This window comes from Microcaecilia unicolor, chromosome 1, assembly GCF_901765095.1.
Source record: "Microcaecilia unicolor chromosome 1, aMicUni1.1, whole genome shotgun sequence".
In the NCBI taxonomy this organism is placed as follows: Eukaryota; Metazoa; Chordata; class Amphibia; order Gymnophiona; family Siphonopidae; genus Microcaecilia; species Microcaecilia unicolor.
The window spans coordinates 759,667,311-759,681,977 of NC_044031.1; the positions used below are offsets into that span (position 1 = coordinate 759,667,311).

General features: G+C 44.9%; 1 pseudogene; it reads right to left on the reverse strand.

The window, feature by feature from the left end:
* LOC115462739 overlaps positions 1–14,090 on the reverse strand; it is a 42,950-nt pseudogene extending 28,860 nt beyond the window's left edge.
* Between the last annotated feature and the right edge of the window lie 577 nt (positions 14,091–14,667).

The window sequence follows — 14,667 nt, forward strand, 5'->3', positions numbered from 1 at the left end:
TGTTCGTGCTCTTATTTGTAACAATTCTGGAGAAGACAATGAAAAAAAAATGGAACTGCAGAAGCGTGGTGATACAGGGAAGGCACATTAAGGATTTGCAGGTACAGATCCATTGGTAGAAGGGAGGACTCTTGGACTTAACAGGGATAAGAAGAAAGGGAGAGTGATGGGTAACAATAGGCACAGGTGTTCATAGAAAATTAGATGCTGGAATATGTAGATTGATATACCTGGGAAGCATGTTAAGCCAAGATCACTATTTCCTTACTACAAAGGATGGTCAGGATAGTGAACATTGCTTTAGTGAGCCTGACCACAGTATGGGAGAGCAAACACACACAATAACCAAACTGCAAAACTGGATACATGTGTGATGTCTAGAAAGGAACTGTTATGGACAAAATCAAAATAAGGAAATTGCAGATGTTTATCAATCTCTTTCCCATCTACAGATATGTCCAAACAGCAATAACTGGAAGAACCAAAAGGACTGGGGGGAGGGGGGGGGTGGAAGATACTCACCTGTAGCAGATGTTTTTCCGATGGCAGCAGGTCAAGTATTTTGCATGCCAGACGGAGCCTGGTGCTGACTAGCAAGTACCAGAATTTTCTAGTCGTGTCCTACTGCACATACACTGGTGCCTTCCTGCCTGATGTGCGAGCTCAGTCCCTCAGTCTTTGTAAAAAGTTAAAGAATTCAACTCCAAGGGGAGGTGGGAGGGCATGTGAGAACACTTGGCCTGCCGACCTCGGAAAACCCCTGCAACAGGTGAGTAACTTTGCTTTATCTGAGGACAAGCACACTGTAGTATTCAGAGCTGGGAATCCCTAGCTATCAAAAAACAATTGGGACTCAAAACGTTGAGGCCTGTAATTCAATCAACTTGAAAACTATTTATATATTAGTTGTGGAGGTGCAGCCTGGAACAGAACAAAACTGGGCCTTGGGGGTGTAGTAGGATTTATTTTGCAGGCCTGACCTGGCTGTAACTTTAGGTATCCTGCTCAAGGCATTAGTGAGATATGAATGTGTGGACAGATGGCAACATTGCAGCTTTGTAGATCTCCTCTATGGAGGCCGATCTCAAATGAGCTACCAACGTAGTCATGGCTTTAACATTATAAGCCTTGACATGACCCTCTAGAGTCAGCCCAGTCTGGGTGTAAATAAAAGGCATTGCAAACTGCTAGCTAATTGGAAATTATACATTTGCCGATGGCTACCCCCATCCTGTTTGGGTTAAAAGAAACAAAAAGCTGGGTGGACTATCTATAGGCTTTAGTCTGTCCAGATGGAAGCTTAAGGCTCACTTGCAGTCTAAGGTATTATTTTGACCTGGAACAATGCCCAGAAGAAAAAAAAAAAAAAAAAAAAGATCACAAACGTTTTCAAAAGAAAATACATTTATAGCTAGCCCCAAGCTTTTAAAATCATACGTAATGCACATATTTAAATATATAAAAGTGAATCGATGTATATATTTACAGCCAACAACACATCACCACAATATAAGAACATAATAGCCATAACGGGTCAGACCAATGGTCCATCTAGCCAGTATCCTGTTTCCAACAGTGGCCAAGCCACTATATTCAACTCAAGCTGGGAAGTCCCTTCAACCAGCAAGTCAGAAGTGATATTTTTATTTATACCCCGCTCAATAGCAGGTTCAGTGCGGCTTACAATGTATGGATACAAAGAATCACAGAGATAACACAAAGTATGGTTACAGAGTATCATAGATGTAATACAATGTGTGGGTAAAAAGCATCACAAAGATAATACAATTGTATTGAGAAGGACAACAGGAGGAAATGTGGTGGAAGGATTGAGGCATGTTTAATGTTAGTGATGTGGATTAGGATCATAAGTTAACTTGGGTCGTTTGGATAGGCTTGTTTGAAGATATATGTTTTCAGCAGCTTTCGGAAGCGCAGATGTTCGTTTGTTGCCCCAGGGCATTAAACTTCAGCTTCTAGAACTTTTCTGCCCAGTTAAGTAAGACTGTTTCTTCTCAATTCACATCATGCCTTGTTTAATTCCTTTTATAGGTCTTCCTCTCAGTGAACACACAGTGATCATGAGTATACTGCATGATCTGAACAAAGAACGTAAAGCAACAGACCATGCGCAAGATACCGAGGCCAATTAAAGGACAGCAGATGTTCTAAGCTGAACTGTTTAAACAGCCAGAGGGCAATAATAGTCTAACCCCATGGTTCCCAAACCTGGTCCTAAGTCAAGTTTTCAAGATATCCACAATGAATATTCATGAGAGAGATTTGCACACACAGGAGGCAGTGCAAGCAAATCTCTCTCATGAATATTCATTGTGGACATCTTGAAAACCTGACTGGCAGGAGTGCCTCCAGGACCAGGTTTTGCAACCACTTGTCTAACCTATTACCACTACAGGTATTCAGTATACTCTTGCCAGGATGGGCATGTGGTTTTGGGGAAAATGTTGGCAGGTTGATAAGATGCAACTCAGACTGCCTTAGAGTATATGCAGAGAACTACTCTACTGAAGTGAAATTTAGTGTAAGGAGGGTCAGCTACTAGGGCTTCAAGCTCACTGACCCTGCGACCTGAAGTGACTGCTACAAGAAACACAACTTTCCAGGTCAAATACTTCAGATGACAGGAAACAAACGGCTCAAAAGAAGTTTTCATCAGCTGGGTGAGGACAACGTTGAGATTTCATGATACTGTTGGAGGTCTGACTTGGGGCTTTGTCAATAGCAAACCTGTCACGAAGTGAACAACTAGAGGCTGTACAAAGATGGGTAGAACAAGTGAGGAGATCTAAGGCTTTGCCCTCACACCAGACAGCAAATCTCTTCCACAAGAGTAACATCTCTTAGTGGAGTCCTTTCCGAAAGCAAACAAGATGCAGGAAAACACCCTCCAGCAAGCCCAAGGTCTAGAGACCAAAGCCAGTCGTATGCCTGAATCAGAGGGAGAAGTGTGCATGGGGAAAATCACCCTAAATGTTTCTTTAACCAAGAATTTGTTCAGGGCCCTTAGGTCGGGACAAAATCCCCCCACCCTGTTTTTTTTTTTTGGGGGGGGGGCACAGGGAAGTAACTAGAATAGAATCCCTTCCCTTCTTCCCCTGGTTGCACAGACTCAACTACATTGGCATGGAGGTGGAGACTTCCTCTACAAGTACCTGCTTCTGCTGGGAGCTGAATCAGTGGGCAATGTGGTGATTTTTGCTGCCAAAGGAGGGCATAACAGAGACGGACTATTTGAAGAACCCACTAGTCAGAGATTACTAGGGGTCACCTGTGATGGTAAAAATTGAGCCTCCTTCCTAATGGAAGGTCACTAGTGTGTGGCTATGCTCTCCGAGCCAGTCAAAAGCTTGCCCCCTTACTTTGACTGGGGCGCCGGACCTGGGACTGCAGGGCAGAGCAGGAAAACAGCATGAACCTATACCTTTGAGAGTAATAGGGTCACTGTCCAGATACACTGAAAAACCTCTGGGAGGTATAGTGTGTAAAGAGTGTTTGGGTGAGTTTCTTTAGGAGGTCAGCAACCTCCTCCACTTTATCTCCAAACAAGTTGTCCCCTCAGCACGGGATATCCGCTAACCTCTCCTGAACCACCAGTTCCAGGTCAGAGACATGCAGCCATCAGAGTTTCCGCCATAGGTGTGGGGATGCGCAGAAGTCTGGACACAACTTCAAAAGAGAGTCATAAGCCCCTCTGGCTAGATATTTTCTACACTCCAGCTGCTTACTAGCCAAACTGGCAAAGGTCAGCAGACTGCTCCTGTGGGAGTGAGCACACCAGACAAGAGTGTGCTGCAGAACAGGGGCTGTAAGTAGAGGCTTGTGTAGAGCTGGTAGGACTGGATGCAGGCAATGAGCAATGAGGCCCGAAATGTTTTCCTCCCAAAGGATTCTAGTGTCCTGGTCTCTGAACCTGGGGGTGACGAGGCATGAGTCCTGGAGCTCCTAGCTTGTTTGGAGGCGAATTTGACCACCAGAGTGTGGTGTGGCAATTGGGCTCTCTCAAAACCTTAGGTGTGAACTGTACTGAAAGGGGAGATCCTCAGTTGTCAGTGTATCCTTAAGGATAGGGTGCAATGGTACTGAGACCCTTTCCTTAGGAGGTGGCTCATATTCCAGTCCTGGGCTCTTCCTCTGTTTCAAACTTAAATGGGATGGCCGTGTTATGGTATAAGCCAATTGTCAGAATTAAATATGTAGCAGAGTTATTGATTTTATCAATATAAAAATGCAGCTTTTAAAAGATGTATTGAAACTGCATTTCAATACCTTCTTTCCCCTTTTCCTTGGGAATTTCTGGTAGCAGGGCTAGTCAATTACAAACACTTAGAGACAAAAGCTGGCTGGGAGGGTCACCAAGACATCTCTAGAGAACAAAAAACTGAAGCAGACAGACTCCTATGACTCAAATGACAAAAGAAACTCCACCTATCACAGCAGACTGACCCTCAAGCTATAGAAAAGCCATTTGCCAGCAGATATCCAGGAAACATGTGACCATGCCCCCCTGCAAACTACAACTCAGGGAACATTATAAAAAGCCTGGAAACAGCCCAGCTCTCTCTCTCTTGGGACCTGCTGCTCTCTCTTGGAACCTGCTGCTCTCTTTGGGGTCTGCTGATGCCTTGCTCCTGACCATGTGCTCATCAATCAGCTGGACCACAGCATGCTTGTAACAAGGACTAAGTTAGGAAACTACCTGTTACTTTGTTCTATTTTATGCACAAATTCTCTGTTCTAAGATCCTTTTAAAAGCTCTCTCGTTTGTAACCTTATTTATATGATTGCATTAATCATATTGTAAAATAATAAACCTTTTGAATCTAAATATATAGTGTTCTTGTCCTTTAGACCTGATAATGCAGGTTAATGCAATCCAATAAGTACACTTAATTCCTTTTATTCTTGAATCGTTCTTACCTTGTGGGTAAGTGGTGGAGAAATTTTAGCGAGTGCTCTTAAAATATTCCCCTGCTCTTTGTTCTTAAATATCATATTAGGACTGTGACAATTTTGTAACATTTTTAATGGATATTAAGAACATTTAAATTATTTCTTGTAATAGCCGAAACCATCTCCCTAACAAATACGGTGAAAGATCCTCAGGTGGAGATTTTCATCATGTGATTCTTACCTCTAGAAGTAATGTGGGTCTTCCTCTGAGTCCCATGAATGGTCCCAACCAGACTCACACACTCAGAGCAGGCTACGAGAGTCTGCAGCAGCCTTGGCTCAGAGGAATTATGTTTTGGTTTATGTTCCGCCTTTTTTGTGTTTTGTTCTGTTTTCACGGGAGATTTGAACTTCTTTTTTCATGTGCTCAGAGGAATTATGTCCACATCCCAAAGAGAACTTAGGTAGTCTTATCCTCCGATGCCTGGGAAGCTTCCTCCCCTGATATTGAGAGCAGTACTGTAAGCGTCAATGTCTACACCCGTTGAGGTGCCGGCACCGAAACTGTTTGCACAGACGTAGGAGCTGCCTCAGGGAGAAGCTGGAACTGACCTGCAGCTGAAGCAAGCACCCCCAATGCCCGAGTGGTCTGCTGTTACCACATCTGCGCCAGCTTCTACCTGAGCACAGCTTGGAACCACTCATCAAAGGAAGGCATCAGCAAAAGTGGGAGGAGAGCCAGGAGAGAGGCAGGCCTGAGAAGGAATCGGTGTCAAACTGGTAGCGGGGACCCGACTGCTCTGAAGCCGTGCACTGGCACCTCTATTACTACTTATTTCTATAGCGCTACTAGATGTACGCAGCACTGTACACTTGAACATGAAGAAACAGTGCAGAATTTACAATTTAATTAGGATAGGGGATAAAGGAATTACTAAGGTGGGAATGATAATACGTGGGTACCGAACAAGTAAGGATTAGGAGTTAAAAGCAGCATCAAAAAGGTGGGCTTTTAGCCTAGATTTGAAGATGGCCAGAGATGGAGCTTGACGTACCGACTCAAGAAGCCTATTCCAGGCATATGGTGGAGCAAGATAAAAGGAACAGAGACTGGAGTTAGTCGTAGAGGAGAAGGGTGCAAATAAGAGAGATTTACCCTTTCCAAAGACGGGGAATGCTCCTCTCGGTGCCAGTGATGCTGATGCCCCAGTGGTTCTGGCACCATGCATCGAAGAGGACCTTTGCTAGTACTTCCCCCAATGCACATCATTGCAGTTCTTCAGTGCCAACGAGGACGACATCGAACCCATACACATCCTTGGTGTCTCGTCTGATGCCGACTGATCCCAGGGACTACTCAAAATGCCTGAAGTTGAGACAGGCTGATGCACTCCCAATGGACGTAGAAAACTTTGCAACCATCGAGGTCACTGCTTCTGGTGCCGATGTACCGGTCTTTGAGGAGCCAAAAAAGTTTATCCTGTTGAGCCTGCTGCACCCTTGTTCTCAGCTGCATTTTTAAACAGAGAAACAATAGGTAGGTTCATGGTTAGGCCCAAGGCGGATGCACAATGACTGCAGGTCTGTTGCCAAAATTATCCAATTACATTTGGCGCACCTCTTTAAGCCACCAGAGGTCTTCAGAGACATTGAAAAAAGAATTGCGGCCAATTAAACTCCTCAATTTTGAACAAAAAAAAACCCCAAAGTGTCCAAATTAAGGTCAGAGTTCTGGCCTAAAACGAGCATAGCCATCGTGAAAACTAAAGTAAAAGCTTCAAGTGCCAAAACCTAAAAATATAAAAGGAAAGACAAGGATGAAAGAATTTAGAAATACATATATTACAAAGAACAAAAAGAGCCGTACGGGAAGGCACTGTAAGCTGAGAAAAATACACACCGTGAAGAGAAGACAGTGATGCATCCTCTCAGCTACACTGAAAAACGAAGACTGAGGGACTCAAGCTCACGTGTCAAGATGGGAAGGCACCAGCGCATGTGTGGTGGGACACAACTAGAAAATTCTGCACTGGACTCTGTCGGAATGACATCACCCAGCTGTGAGAATACGACAACCTGCCTTGTACTCAGAGAAAGACCAAAAAGGTGGCAGCTGAATGACTGATGTCCACTCCATTCTAAGTGCAGTACTGTACACATGGCACAGAATAGGGAAGGACCTTGGAGCTACAAGGATGGCTCCCATGAATGGCTCCAATGGTTCAAAAGGACTATGAGGTGCAATAAAATCTAGATGTAAGCTGAAGCTGTAACAAATGTATACAGATGGATTTGTGCATTTGGAACTTGACCAATGATTACAAAGTTCATACTCATTACTCTCTCACTTTCCAAGATATATGTTCTGACTGAATTCTTTTTTTTTTTCTAACAGCACTCCAAAGTAAACACATTATTCCTCCCCTCTTCACTATAGGACTGGGTGGAGGGGGGAGAACCTACCTACCCTTTACACACAGTTGCAAGGTTCACAAGGCATTTGAGGCAAGCAAGAAGCAGGTTCATTGTCTCAGAATTTGCCTGACACACCTCTTAATCTCCTGGCAGAACTCCAGTACTAAAAGCTTAAATCACCAGGATCAAAGAGGAAATGTACCCAAGGCCAAAACTTGTGGATTATGGGCATCTGCTGCTTATCAGACAGAAGGATAAAGCAAAAACACAGACTAGTTAAGTATAAAATCCTCTAGGGGACCATTTTAGGTAGATCAGGGCACAGTATTAGCCTCTTCATGGTGCCAAAGCTTTTCTTTTTTTCATGCATTATATGACATCACCTTTGCCCAGTAGAGCAGAATTTACAGTCTGGATTTAGAAGATTACTCTTTGCTGATACTGTTGCCACAGTCCTACAGACTGACAGAGAGCAGCAAGGTTTATATTCAAACACCAGTGTCCTGATCAGATCTGCTTTATCACCGAAAGTTTGGATTTCATGCCTAAGTATTTTTTTCCCCTGGAATGAAGAATATAACCCAAGCCAAATGGTTCAAAGTATTTTACTCTGCTGCTGCCTCATCCCTCACCAACAAGAGCATCATAAAAATCTTTCCCTCTTCACAGACACCAGTAAAAAAAAACTGAACTCTTGTAGTTATGAGACATGGTAATAAGAAAAACTTGCACTATGAAATAAAGAACACACAAGCAATAATACTTAACCTCCCACATATCTCCTCCCCGCTCCCCAAATCAGCCTTACAATTGTTAATACAGCTCCTCTGGTACCCCAGCCAAAGTCAAAAGTGTCACTAATGACACTAATGAAACCTGTTGTTTCTTTCTCTATAATATCACCAACGTTCGTCCTTTCCTTTCTGAGCACACTACCAGAACCCTCATATCACTTCTCGCTTAGACTATTGCAACTTGCTTCTCACAGGTATCCCACTTAGCCATCTCTCTCCTCTTCAAAGTTCTGCTGCATGACTAATATTCCACCAGTGTCGCTATGCTCATATTAGCCCTCTCCTCAAGTCACTTCACTGGCTTCCTATCCGTTTCCGCATACAGATCAAACTCCTCTTATTGACCTATAAGTGCATTCACTCTGCAGCTCCTCAGTACCTCTCCACTCTCATCTCTCCCTACATTCCTCCCCGGGAACGCCGTTCACTGGGTAAATCTCTCTTTTCTGCACCCTTCTCCTCCACTGCTAACTCTAGATTCTGTTCCTTTTATCTTGCTGCACCATATGCCTGGAATAGACTTGCAGAGCCGGTATGTCAAGCTCCATCTCTGGCCGTCTTCAAATCTAAGCTAAAAGCCCACCTTTTTGATGCTGCTTTTAACTCCTAACCCTTGTTCAGAACCCTTATTTTATCATCCTCACTTTAATATTCCCTTATCTCGTTTGTCCTGTTTGTCCTAATTAGATTGTAAGCTCTGTCGAGCAGGGACTGTCTCTTCACGCTCAAGTGTACAGCGCTGCGTACGTGCTATAGAAACGATTAGTAGTAGTAATGACATCACAGCACGAGCCATATATAGGACCATCTGGCCAGTTGGGTTTTCAGGCTAGCCACAATGATATGAGAGAAATTTGCATACTAAGGCGGCAGTTCATACAAAGGTCTCATGCATATTCATTGTGGAAATCCTGAAAACCCAACTGGCCGGATGGTCCCTGAGGACTGGTTTGAAAACTAATGAGAATTAGAAAAAAAAAACCAACTTTCTCCATGAATTTAAAGCAGATAAGTGATGGTTTCTTCAGTGTTGTTCACAGAACCTCTGAAATCAGTTGTTTGTAGAATGATAGATGGCATCACAAATTATCTTATTTTTACTAATAAAAGACAAGACAAGTCACAGGGCCCAACATAAAATAAACTTTTCAGAACACACTAATTTTGCCCCACTTAACTGTGCAACATGTACAGTATAACTGCCCAGTTCCACAGCTACAAAAATCCTGTAACCATGGCCAACACTGACTTACATTCAAGAAGAATTAAAATGTACAAAAACTATCACTTTCTTAAAGGTGTATTACCTTGTGATACTTCTATGAGTCATCTATGACCCATATCTACTGGTATGGAGGTACAAACATCTTCTTGCCCAAATATTTGTCCACTCATCACAAAACAAGCTCAACTCCATGCACTGCTAAGGAAGGGATGAAGCCACCTTTTGGGGCATATAAAACTCTGAACTATGGCAATATAAGTACATAAATATATAAGTATTGCCATACTGGCACAGACCAAAGGTCCATCAAGCCCAGCATCCTGTTTCTAACAGAGGTCAATCCAGGTCACAAGTACCCGGCAAGATCCAAAAAAAAAAAAAAAAAAAAAAAAAGTACAATGCACTTTATGATGCTTATCCTAGAAATAAGTGGATTTTCCCCAAGTCTATTTTAATAATGGTTTATAGACTTTTCCTTTAGGAAGCCATACAAACCTTTTTTAAACTCTTTTAAGCTAACTGCTTTTACTACATTCTCTGGCAACGAACTCCAGAGTTTAAGTACATGTTGAGTGAAGAAAATTTTTCTGATTTGTTTTAAATTTACTACTTTGTAGCTTCATAGCGTGCCTCCTAGTATTTTTGAAAACAGTAAACAAGCGAGTCACATGTACCCATTCCACTCATTTTATAGACCTCTATCATACCTCCCCTCAGCTGTCTTTTTTCCTAGCTGAAGAGCCCTAGCCGCTTTAGCCTTTCCTCATAGGGACATCTTCCCAGCCCCTTTATCATTTGACATCCCTCTCTGTACCTTTTCTAATTCCACTATATCTTTTTTGAGATGCGGCGACCAGAATTGAACACATGGAATGGTCGCACCATGGAGCGATACAAAGGCATTATAACATCCTCGTTTTTGTTTTCCATTCCTAATACTTATTTGCTTTCTCAGCCACCGCTGCACACTGAGCACAGGGTTTCAATGTATCATCAACAACAACACCTAGATCCCTTTCCTGGTTGGTTGACTCATAACGTGGAACCTTGCATTACATAGCTATAATTTGGGTTCGTTCCTCTTTCCCACATGCATCACTTTGCACTTGCTCACATTAAACCTCATCTGCCATTCAGATGCCCAGTCTCCTAGTCTCATAAGGTCCTCTTACAGAGCTCTTTTCTCCTAAGAATATACAGGTATTAAGATACCTGAAAGACAGCCTTTCACTCTAAATGATTTATTAAAAGCTTAGATTTCATCTTCCTGAACCACTGCACAAAGGCAAACAGAAACAAAAAGTTAAGTTACTCTTTAAAACATGTTTATGTGATGTAGATAATGCACACTATAGTGGTGATAATAAGCAATAGCATTATGGCGTGTGCCCTGACTTACAAGCTAAGTTCACCATCGAGGCATGATACTAAAGCCAGAGCATCTGCAGCACTGAGAAAAGGGAAGCGGACATTAATAAACAAACACAGTAACCAAGCAGTGTTCAGCCTGCTCACCTTCCTCCCTCTTAAAAAGGGAGCAAATTCTGCATCCATCTTTGCATATGTTTCAAGGGTATCAGAAGCCTCAGCAAGGTTAGCAGTGCTTAATGACATCCATATACAATATCATGGACTGGCACTTTTGGTCATATTCTTTGCCTTTGAGAATGTCATGGGAGGTTCCGTTGTATTACTAGTGCAGTGGCATAGCTGACCTGTAGCATTTCCTTCACAAAAAGGCTCCTCTACACTCAAAAGATTTTCTTGGAACCTCTGTCTCCATTTCTCCCAAGGGGGCATTTCATTTATTCATCACCTTTTCCCTAAAGATGTTTCTGAGTCTTACCCCCTTGGAGCTTTATATCATGCCATCTTCTTCTAGATCAAGGGTGGGCAACCTTTACAGAGGGCCACTGTCAGCACTATCGTAGCAAGCCGCAACACTAATATCAGAACTGGAAGTCTACAGAGCTCCATCAACCTTTTATGATAAGTAAAAACGTAACTAAAAATGATGGAAACAAGCTGCTATTTGCATAATACTGTACTTAAAATCATCAACACTGATTAATGATTTACCTTCAGGCATACTAGATATTTCCCTGTCTCCAGAACTCTTATGAGCCAAGTTTATACCCGAGGCTACGAAGGGTTAAGTGGCTTGCCCAAAATCACAAACAGCAGCAAAAGGATTTGAAACAGGCTTCCCTGGCTGTCAGCCCAGTAATCTAACCACTAGGCCAGGTGTGCTTGAGGGCCACAACCCGGTCAGATTTTCAATGAATACAAACGAGATCTATCTGTACACAATGGAAGCAGTACATGCAAAGCAATCTCATGCATATTCATTGTGAGAAATCTTGAAAACCTAACTTGGTTGTGGCCCTCAAGGGCCTTGGTTGCCCAATCCCGCCCTAGGTTATTGGAAGGGGGGGGGGGGGGGGGGAGAACCACAGACAACCCAGGTATTCTGTAAGGCACAACACCAAGACCCTGTATAGATTTCACTTTTAAAATTAAGTTTGATCACCACCTTTAATCTATTTTAGTGAACAGAATCCAATATTACTTCACTTTTAAATACACTTGTAGACTGCCATCACATGTTTTTTTTTCTTAGAGGACCCAAGTTACTCTTTGCAGAATTTTGATCTTTCCTTCAACAGACCAATGTCAAATTGCCTATGATGGGCATTTGGTTTCCTGAGCCACCATAAACTAAAGCAAACTAGTAACTTGTTTAATGAATAAATCAGCAGGGATAATGGACAGAGTTGCTGTAAACGTTGACCATATTATGAGATTATGGAAAGCATTTTAGTCTTTGCTAGAAATTTGAGAATAGACGCCAAAAACTGCCACTGTCTGTATTATACTTGGCTTAACAGATGTATTTGTTTTGAGATTTTCTTATGTACCTTTATTACCGTTATAAAACGGCGAACCAACCACTTACAAATAGAATACTACTTTGCTAGCTTAAGCCATGAGAAGTTATTCATACATGCTGAATGAAATAAAACCCCCTTTTTTGCTCAAATACATGAGCCAGAGACAAACCCTCACCAGCTAATAATACCTGAATAATTGGGCCAAAGCAGACTGAGTATCCAGCCCCGAGAGTCACTTACACTGCTCATCTTTTCTTAATGACTCCTTGAAGACTTCGGTTTCATTAAGTGGAAGTATCTGTTTGCAATGTAATAAAAAGAGGAATACGAAACATACAAAGCACCAGCACACGCGTTTCGTCTTAAAAAACCCAAGCTATACCTGCTATGAGAAAGCAGTGGCCCTACCAAGCTCACAAGCAACATTATCAGGTCGGTGTAATGTGCAGAAAGGGAGTCCATTCATTTAGAAATCCAAGGGCAGTTCGTGGTAAGTCCCTTCCCCAGAGAGCTTACAACTGAGAAGAAGGCTGGTTTCCTCCACACATACACAGACCCCCACCCATCCCCCATCCATCCAAGGGCAGTTCGTGGTAGGTCCCTTCCCCGGAGAGTTTACAAGTGAGAAGCAGCCTGGTTTCCTCCACAGATACAGACCCCCCCCATCCATCCAAGGGCTTCTTCTCAGTTGTAAGCTCTCCGGGGAAGGGACCTACCACCAACTGCCCTCCACAGACACAGACCCCCCCCTCATCCCCCCAAGGGCAGTTCATGGTAGGTCCCCTCCCCAGAGAGCTTACAACTGAGAAGAAGCCTGGTTTCCTCCACACATACAGACCCCACATGGACAGTTGGTGGTAGGTCCCTTCCCCAGAGAGCTTACAACTGAGAAGCAGCCTGGTTTCCTCCACAGACACAGACCCCCCATCCCCCCAAGGGCAGCTGGTGGAAGGTCCCTTCCCCAGAGAGCTTACAATTGAGAAGCCTGGTTTCCTCTACAGACACAGACCCCCCCAAGGGCAGCTGGTGGAAGGTCCCTTCCCCAGAGAGCTTACAGCTGAAAAGCCTGGTTTCCTCCACACATACAGACCCCCCATCCCCCCAAGGGCAGCTGGTGGTAGGTCCCTTCCCCAGAGAGCTTACAGCTGAGAAGCCTGGTTTCCTCCACAGATACAGACCCCCCATCCCCCCCATGGACAGTTGGTGGTCGGTCCCTTCCCCAGAGAGCTTACAACTGAGAAGAAGCCTGTAGTAGTGTGTGCGGGAGATCCACTGACCTGTGGACGGCCAGGGCGCGGGTCTTCAGGTACTTCTGCGCCGTCATCACCCCCACGAAGAGGAAGTTCTTGAGGCGGGGGGCGTCGTGCGAGCGCGGGCCGGGGGGGTCGGGACCGGCCGGGGCCCAGGGCATCTCCGCGCCTTCCAGGCTACTACAAGCCACCCCGCTCGCCCGCCGCCTTCCCCGTTGCAGCTCCGAGGCCCGAGGCAGGACCAGGCGGGAGGCCAACACGAAGCCCAGCACCAGCCCCACCAACACACTGAGCCACGAGCGCCGGCTTCTACCGGCCATGACCGGGGGGGGGGAGGGGCGGCCGTTCCACAGGAGGAGGCGGCTGGAGTCAGTGTGTGAGGGATGGAGAGAGCGAGGTGGACGGTTATAGCGGGGGGGGGGCGGGGTGCTTCCGGCGGGGACCCCCGAGCTGCCGCCGTCGCTACAGTCCCGTCCCCGCCTCCTCTTCTTCCTCCTCCTCACCCCGCCGCTGCCGTGGCCACATCTTGCCCTCAGCTCGCCATCGCCAGCCACAAAAGTCAGTCAGCCTCCGCCTCCCGCCTCCCGCCGCCCCGCGCGCCGTCTCCAATGGCGAAACGTCCAGGTTTGGGCCCGCGCGCTGCCCTTCCCCGCTCGCTCATTGGCTGGGGGGCGGGGACCGCGCTCGCGCTTTAATGGAGGACGGTGTACTCCGCGCGCCGGGGGGAAGGGACCCAAGGCTCGCGCCCCCCGCCCCCACCCTTTGTCTGAGCTCCAGCAGCAGCCAATGCTCGCCGCCTTCTGTCTCGTGCGTGAAACGGCCTTTGTTGTTCCCTGCTGTGCTGCTGACTTTATTACACATTGCAGCAGGGGACGATGGGGGTGGAGGGAGCAGACGAAAGCAATCAACGAATCTACAGCAGGGGCTTTAACATAGGGATTTGCCCCCTTTCCACCAAGCTCTCCAGTTGAGGGGCCTATGTTAGAACAGAATAATGACACGTATGCATCGATCTTTATTAACTTAGACCAAGTCTAAAGTTGGAGCGGGGGAATTAGTTTAGCTATTGTCAAGACACAACCTATCTCGTAAACCTTAACATTCATTTCAAGATTCAGTGATCTGGCTTATACAGAAAAGAAAAAGTATTTCAGTCGTCCAGCAACACAAAACATCAGTCA